This window comes from Thermobia domestica, chromosome 1 (assembly GCF_964235325.1).
Source record: "Thermobia domestica chromosome 1, izTheDome1.hap1.1, whole genome shotgun sequence".
Classification (NCBI taxonomy): domain Eukaryota; kingdom Metazoa; phylum Arthropoda; class Insecta; order Zygentoma; family Lepismatidae; genus Thermobia; species Thermobia domestica.
Genome location: NC_137454.1, coordinates 297,909,304 through 297,917,522, shown reverse-complemented (window position 1 = coordinate 297,917,522; position 8,219 = coordinate 297,909,304). Strand labels below are relative to the sequence as shown.

The following is an 8,219-nucleotide window of genomic DNA, read 5'->3' as shown; positions in this document are numbered from 1 at the left end:
ACTTTGGGGTGGGTTTTATTTATATATATAAAAGAAGAAAGTTTCCTCTCTTTTTTTGGGGGGGGGCGATCGCGCAGATCGTCTTCCCTGGATCCGCCCCTGCATCCAGGAATGTCATTTGGGAAGGGTAGGGACAACGGTTGCCCCGATCGTCCCCCTGGATCCGCCCCTGCATCCAGGAATGCCATTTGTGAAGGATAGGGACAAATTTTAACCCCCCTTGAGTTTGAGAAACACATACTTGTTTAGAAAAATTGTATACTAATACAGAAATTAAAAAAAAAAAACGCGAAACCGTTATGTTGGTAGACAACCTTGCTTTCCCTGGTAAAATATGAAATTACGCTATTGGACCCTCCTATAACTAATACAAATAGTTACGTCTTCTTGAATTTATTTGGGGTCGAATGTATAATGGGCTGTCAGTTCTCGTGTAGTTGAGTGCAGAAGAGTTCCGTAGTACAATTTCGTGAAGATGAGTATATATTGTAATAGACGTCCAATACAGCTGATCAGCTATCTCCAAGTAGCTTGCGTTGTGGCCTCGCGTAGCGCAGTCGCTAACACTCTCGCGTTCGGTGTGAGCGGTCCCGGGTTCGATTCCCGGTGGGGGCTAGGAATAAGCACGAGGCGAGCTAAAACTTGACTCGACTCGAAACTCGAAGCGAATTCGAGTCGAGTCAAAGGTAATTTTCTCGAGTCGAGATCCAAGCCGAGTCACTGTTTTGAGGTCGAATTTCGAGTCGAGTCGAGTTTGATAAATGGCTCGCTCGTTCAGCTCGTTTTAACTCGTTTTGAAATCATTGCGTGATTAGACTGAAAAGCGAAAGCCGTGAGAAATGTAAGCAGTAATCTAGAATAATTTTAGTATTGCTCACGAGATGGGACACTGCTCGCATCTCGTCTCGTCTCGACTAACGAGATGACAATGGATTTTTATAACTAGACAGCTTCAAATGTCGTGAGCACCAATATAAGTATATACTGTAGTTCTCACTATCAAGGCTGAGATCTGGACGGTCGAAGTTTTGAGCCCAATCCGGGTAGTGATGTCAACCAGCTCCGCTCGGTTCAGCTAAGCGAACAGCTCGAGGCGGCGCGGTTGGGATAAGCTACCGAGTCGGTTCAGGTGAGCCATCGGCTCTAGCCGACTAGGTTGGGTGAGCTGTTGGCTCGGCTCGATAGTGAATGAGCTGTGATCTGAGCTATTCGAGCCGTTGACAATCCTAAACCAGGGCCGAGCAGTTTTGAACATGTTTGGTCGGCGCCCTATAACTTTTAGGCCTAAGCTCAAGCCCGAACTCAAACCCAATATATAATTTAAGCCCGAATACTTGTTCGTCCGATACTCAAACCCAGAACCTCTTGAACAATGTCCATGTCTCCTAAACTTCACGACTACCGAGGTCAGCAGTCAACAAGTTTTTAGTATTCAGGTACAAACCGCCTATCTTTCATGTTTATACACTGTGTTGTTGTTATAATAATAATAATAATAATAATAATAATAATAATAATAATAATAATAATAATAATAATAATAATAATAATAAGTAATAGTAGTAGTAGTAGTAGTAGTAGTAGTAGTAGTAGTAGTAATAGTAGTAGTAGTAGTAGTAGTAGTAAGTATCATTGATAATAATTATATTGTCCATGTAGGATCCTTGAAAAAAGTAATTGAAAATACACACAGCATTTGCTGGCTCGATTTAGTTCGTCTTGGCTCGACTCGACTCGAAACTCGAGTCAAATTCGAGGAAATTTTTCGAGTCGAGTTCAAAGATGTCTATTTCGAGCCGAGTCAAGTTTCAATGAAAACTCGCTCGAACTCGCTCGTGCCCATCCCTATTGGGGGGCACGCGGTCGAAAAAGTGTAAAAAGCTTTTTCAGACCAGCCATCCTGAATGAGGTTTTCCTAGATTTTCTTCATTCACACCAGGAAAATGCCGGTGTGGTACCCAATATATACGTCCCGGGCCGCTTCCTTCCTTCCCTTTCCCCGGATAGTGTGCTCGCCGAGGGACGTTATCCCTCAAACGTGACGGGCTAACATTGCCATTGATACCGAAAACCCAGAAATCTAAATCCAAATAGTTTGTATTTCTTACGCAGAATGGATCATCATAATTGCTTATAAGTGAAGAAGATAAAAACATTGTACGTAAAGATACAATAATCCTTTCTGAAATTGTGCCGTCATAAAGACGATATTGTATGGATGCGTTAGCCGCGTAATATAGATATGAATGCATGTCGCAGTTATGGTTCAGGTTTGTGTCAAAGTTGTAATTTGGTTCAACTCTAGAGCAGCCAGAACTTGTTGTCACCAGAAATTTCGATAAAATGTTGGAATGTGATGCAAAGCAAGGAGATTACGTATCAATGAAAATCCGATTAAAGAATAACAAGAACCATACGTATTGATTTGTTCATGAAATGAAATTAAGTATCTAGTTAACTTCGCATTGCTATATTCTGAGGTTAAGCGTAACTTAATGATGTTAATGGATAAAATAATGAAATAAAGAAAATGGAAGAACCCGAGAAATCGCACACGGTGTTTATCCATCAAAAGAACTGCTTAATGAGCTGGGATCGAACCAAGAGCACCATGCACTAGATGTGAACACACTACCACTGAGTCACTGCCTTACTTACAGAATATAAAAGATAATTTCCTTCCGTTTACGTAATGGTCGTTTTCTTAAACTTACCCATTTTGATCTTACCATAGTTAATAATACATTCAACCCTTAATATATAGATTATGAGATTCATGTTCGTAGAACTGTATAACCTACAGGTCTGGAATATGGAATGAATATTTGCGAAGTTTAAGATTATTCGTTTCTTACCACAGTGGACAAAAATATAGGACTGTCGAAATAACGGAGGGTAGGCCGGTTACTTCAGGAAGATTGTCCGTCCAACGCTTTAAGAAATCGAGCGCTCTGTTGCTGTCCCAACACGCAAACGCCAGCGTGAATGGAGCGGAGGTTGCGTCAGAGAGATATTGGAAATCAATATACGTGAATATTCGGCATGACCCAGAAACCACGGTTCACAATCATCTCTTTATTAAGCCTTGTTTTAAGATATGAAGTGAATGATTACTAGAGCGGATAGGTTTTATAACATCTCCATGTGTTTTAGTTATTTACTTTTGCTTCCAACAATTACTAGCGACTTAAGTGCATTCTAAATTCTGTTACCAGATGGCAAGCTCATCTCGTTGAGTATGCTAGCAGAAGACATCACTCCAAGTGTTTCTCATATTTTTAGGGATGTGAATTCAAGGGAATTACCCAATTACATTATCCGTGAGTATTTTTTTTTAAATATCGTTTTCTGTAACAGTACTGTAGTGCACTTAGCATGCCCTTCGGAACACCAACACTGAAGTTTCAGAAATCGTTTAGTAATTTTGAGTGGGAGAGACTGAACTAATTTAAGGTTTCCGTAGCGTAGAAAATAGTGTGAAGTTAGACATACATGTCCCTACGATTGGTTGTGTAAGTAAAATTGAAGGTACTATGAACTATTGGAAGGCAACAGCTGTCTTGCAATATAATGTATACAGTTGTTCTCCTATCTTATTTTTACGACTACCACCATTTTTGTATTTTAGGTTTCGGAACATTTTTTCTATATTTTGTATGCCTGTGATAAAACAGAAGAACATATCTGTACCTATTTTAATATATTCCGTTTACCTATTCCTGGTATGGAATCCTATCAAGAGACTGCAGTGTTTCGAATGAAAGCATAGGAGAGTTCGATCAAGTTCGATATTCCTTAAACAAGTATCTAATCGTGAAAAAAAGTCAAATTCGAGATTTCAACAGATTTACACGCTTCATATACAGCAAAATTATTTTTGGATATCTGTCTGTCAGGTTGTCCGTCCATTTGTTTGTCCATATGTACGTACATTCATCTAGAAGCTATACTATTCAACATATCTCCACCAAATTTTGAACTTGGACATGGAATATTATATTGGGAATTTTCTTCCTACCCCGAAAATAATGGTAGTTGACTGAAGTATGTTTTTTTTAGTGAATTTCTAGAAAACTGCTCTAACAATTTTGCTTATATTCATTAACAACCCTATACGGTATATCTTTTTTCAGAGAACTTAGAAAAAGTTGTTTACTCTCAGGGTTTTTCTCGAATTTTTAAAGAACAACTAAGGCATTTTGTAAATAAATTCTTCATTAACAATCCTGTGAGTCACTTCCCCCGAAAAAATTACGGATAGTTTACCCTTGGGATGATTTCTTTTTCGGACTATATTCTTAAAAGCAACTCAGGAGATTTTTCATAAATACGTCTTTTGTTAATGACATAACAGTGTGGTATGGCCTATAAGTGATTTCTCATGAAAATAATCCACAAGGGGTGGTTTTATGTTTGGAGGTGAGTTCTTCTGGGACATTTTGCTCAATTAACAACTCATGTGATTTTGTCGATATTTTATAAATTCATTTTTCGTTATCAACACTACTATATAGTGTAAACCATTTCTTATGAGAAGGCAATCAAGGAGTAGCTTATTTTTGGGTGTTTTTCAATAACTTGTGATTCTGTTCAGTTTTTATAAATAAATATTTCATTATCTACCCTATAATATAACATCACATCAATTCCAATTATAATATCTGCAAGAGGAAGTTTACTCTAGAACGTTAGTTTTCTTAATACTATTTCCGAAAACGCCTACTTTGTTTTCTTTTTCATGTTTCACAATTTTTTCAGTAGAAAACTGCTCTGAGTTCGATTCCCGATAAGGACACTCGGTTGGAAAGGTATAACAGCCGTTTCGGGTAAGCCATTGTGTGTTAGTTTTTTCTCAGTTTTCCTCATTCACAACAGGCGAATACCTGATGGTACGTAACAATGGTCCCAGGCCGATTCCTTCCTCCCCCAATTCCTCGAATAGTGTGATCGCTGAGGGACGTCTCACTTCATACGCGACGGGCTAAAATGGTCATAGATGCCGAAAGTTCAGAAATGTAATTCCTAATACCCTGAACAGTGCAGCATAACATTATTTAAGAAATGAGAGCGACAATGATTAGTGCAGTAGCCCGTACCTTTTATTATTTTAGTAGCTGAAATGCCCGTTCTTCGCATCTGTAAAATAAGTTATGCAAAACATTTTAACCCCTTCGCAAACAACAGCCAACGTCGATTTCAATATAGCAAAAGTAATTACAGAATTTTCCCTTTCAAAGCGGAAGTTTCGTAAACTTCAGAATACCTGTCTGCTTATTGTTTCATTCAATTAAACTTGGGCTTAAATGTCATCGGAGATGTCACCAATTAGCTTTGCGATGCTGAAAACTATGGATTCAACAATAATCTAGGTCATTTCGGACATTTTATTTTTCACCCCTTCCTCGTGTCAATGGAGGCTGAACTTAGACTTAAGCGGCATCGGGGAGGTCACTATTCGGGATTTCAGCAACCCCAAAAACAATGTACTCGACACTATTGTCGATCGTTTTCGATTATCTTAGATGTTACCCTTTCAAACCTCCCTCCCAAGTGAAATGCCCGACTCTCGCACGGGAAGAATAGATTTATTAAAAAAATATTTGAATCTCTTCCCCCTTAGAATCCGTATTTCAGTGAAACTGTAATGATAGAAATCATGGACATGGGATACTGTATTTTTTGTCTACGTTTCGAACTTTCTACCCCTTAGGATATTCTTTTTAATCAAAGTAGCATGATAAAAACCTAACTTGAAGCAGGTACTAACATTGCTCCAAAAATGCATTTCAAATTGTTTAGACGCTTTCCCATGATGATGTATAACCACAACCAACATAGATTGCGATAGTCCTTTAAAAGTATGCAACCATAATTTCCTTAGTGCAAATGGGGTTGCATACCAACATGACAAAGTAATTTTTTGACGTGAAAATGTTTCTTCCTATGGGTGTCCTACCCTCATCCTCCAGTATTTTTCTAGATTTTAAGTTCATTTGGTTGAAATTGTTCCAGTCGTTCCAGAGCTCTGCTGGAACATACAAACATCGTATAGTTTATACATACAGGGTAAACAATTTATCTTGATATGTTCTTATAACTTTTAAACTAATTGTTATTTATAAAAGAACTGAAATTTACACGATACAAGTAACGATAGGGAGTCATTGTTTGAATACTCTGCAATGCCACTAGATTAACAGTATTGCTAATCCAACATAGTTACATTTTTTAACATGGCGCTTCATGTTATTACGTTTTTCAAATTACATCTTAAACGAAACTTTACTCTTGGGAGCCACAATTATTATTATATTATTCAGTGACGTAAACTAAGGACATAACCATATCAAATTCGTTCAAACTTACGAGTCCTCTGCAACAGTAATAATCCAAGCGAAACAGAAGGTGAAATGTGCATCTAAAGTATCTTAGTACGGAATACTGTGACCTAGATATAACGTATTTCGAATGAATGGGAAGGAAGCTACTAGGAATTAAAAATTTCAACTTTCTTCGAAACGCTTTATTTCGAAAAAAGTGCCTAGATAAATATCACATATAATCACTTACGTCGTTTTTGAAAGACGTAAAGATCATAATGCAGTTTACAGCAATTTGATCTCAAACTATTCCGAAAATACGATAAACATGGTAAAAGTTGTAATATACTGCTTAAAATGTCGTACTTGGGGACTTGTAATTATCATGGTTCCCTTTGTTTCTACAACAATATAGTTCTAATTACATGTGTGTAAAGTCTATGATAGGTATTAGCCCTACAAACGGTTATGGGTAATATATCGTAAGGAAACTTCAGCTTTAATCTTCCCTACTTAGGCATTCTCAATCCAGGTAAAGTATAAAAATTTAATATATCTTCGTAATGGCTGCTAAGGCTAACATTAGTACTGCAAACATTACACTGATAGAATCATTACACTGGATTATTTTCCTTATCATATCTCCTTTATTTAAGTATTCAAAGTACTGACACCACCACAAATCATGCGTACATCACATCACTTTCAAACGTCAATATTATACAATAGTTTGAATCTCCATTGTTCCATAAAGGTTTCAGCTGCTCTTCCCGCTTAAACTGTAGAGACTCTGGCGCCGCAACTCAAGGAAGTTGGGTACTACGAACTACTGAAAGCAAGAACAAATCAAATCATTCAGAGTGCGCGAGTCTGATAGAATTAGCCTATGATACAGTTAGTAGCCGGTAGTAGCCAGTAGCAGACGATGCAGTTAGTTACAACTCTTGCCGATAGTGTCGCCGAGTCACTTTTGTTGCATTGTGGGGACGATTTGAATTTCCGTTAGAAATATAGGGAGTGGTTCATCAGGGTAATCAGTGGTTTGTTCTACTTTAACCCTTTCACTGTGTGAAAAATTTCCCTAACCTGCGAATGTCGATTATGGTCGACGTGTTAAAATTTGTCTGTATCTTGGGTTTGTCGATTGTAGTAGCCAAAGGTTTTCTGTGTGATTTCTATTGTTTATCGAAAACAATAGAACACAAACAAAAACGAACGGTACAACTTTGGCGACTACTCTCGATAAAGCCAAGATACGGACAAACAAATTTTAACACGTCGACTATAGTCGACATTCGCATGTTAAGGAAATTTGGTTCTGTCGACAAAAGTCGACTTCCTCTGTGAAAGGGTTAATACAACACAAAACATCTGACAAACGAAATATTGATTGAACCAACTACTTACAATATATATATATATATATATATATATATATATATATATATATATATATATATATATATATATATATATATATATATATATATCACCGTTTAAAATACTTCTTGAAACACATTGAGTAATATGGGTATGGTCGCTGCAATAAAGCTATTTGAGCAAAACACTGACAATATTTTTTATATATTAGATGCAAATTAATTTCACAATTTGCAGTTTATACTGCAAACAATATGGCAAAGCCTGAGTCGAAATCGCCAGTTTTGACACTAAGTATTCCATCAGTGGTTTGTTATTGAAGTACAAATGGTCTGACACTAGATATCATGTTATAATACTATATACAGAATAAATATACTTCAGAAATAAATTTACCAAAAAATGTAAAATGTTGTCAAATAAAATTTGATTTTAAAAACTTCGTTGATTACGAACTCATTATCAAAGCGCCATTTTGTTTTTCTCTAAAACACTTGTGACCCATGTCCAAATACTACA

At 37.0% G+C, this 8,219-nt stretch overlaps 1 protein-coding gene and 1 long non-coding RNA gene across 3 annotated transcripts in view; one reads left to right on the top strand and one right to left on the bottom strand.

The window, feature by feature from the left end:
• Nucleotides 1–3,053: 3,053 nt before the first annotated feature.
• Nucleotides 3,054–8,219, top strand: part of LOC145661598 (intermembrane lipid transfer protein VPS13A-like) — a 305,499-nt gene continuing 300,333 nt past the window's right edge. For both annotated transcript variants that reach the window (XM_081726923.1, XM_081726919.1), the window contains exon 1: nucleotides 3,054–3,320. The gene's annotated coding sequence lies outside the window, so the exon portion shown is untranslated. The remainder of the gene's footprint in view (nucleotides 3,321–8,219) is intronic.
• The window catches only part of LOC145661619 (uncharacterized), a 45,715-nt gene continuing 44,451 nt past the window's right edge, over nucleotides 6,956–8,219 (bottom strand). The window contains exon 3 of the long non-coding RNA XR_014126899.1: nucleotides 6,956–7,149. This is a non-coding gene — a long non-coding RNA (uncharacterized LOC145661619). The remainder of the gene's footprint in view (nucleotides 7,150–8,219) is intronic.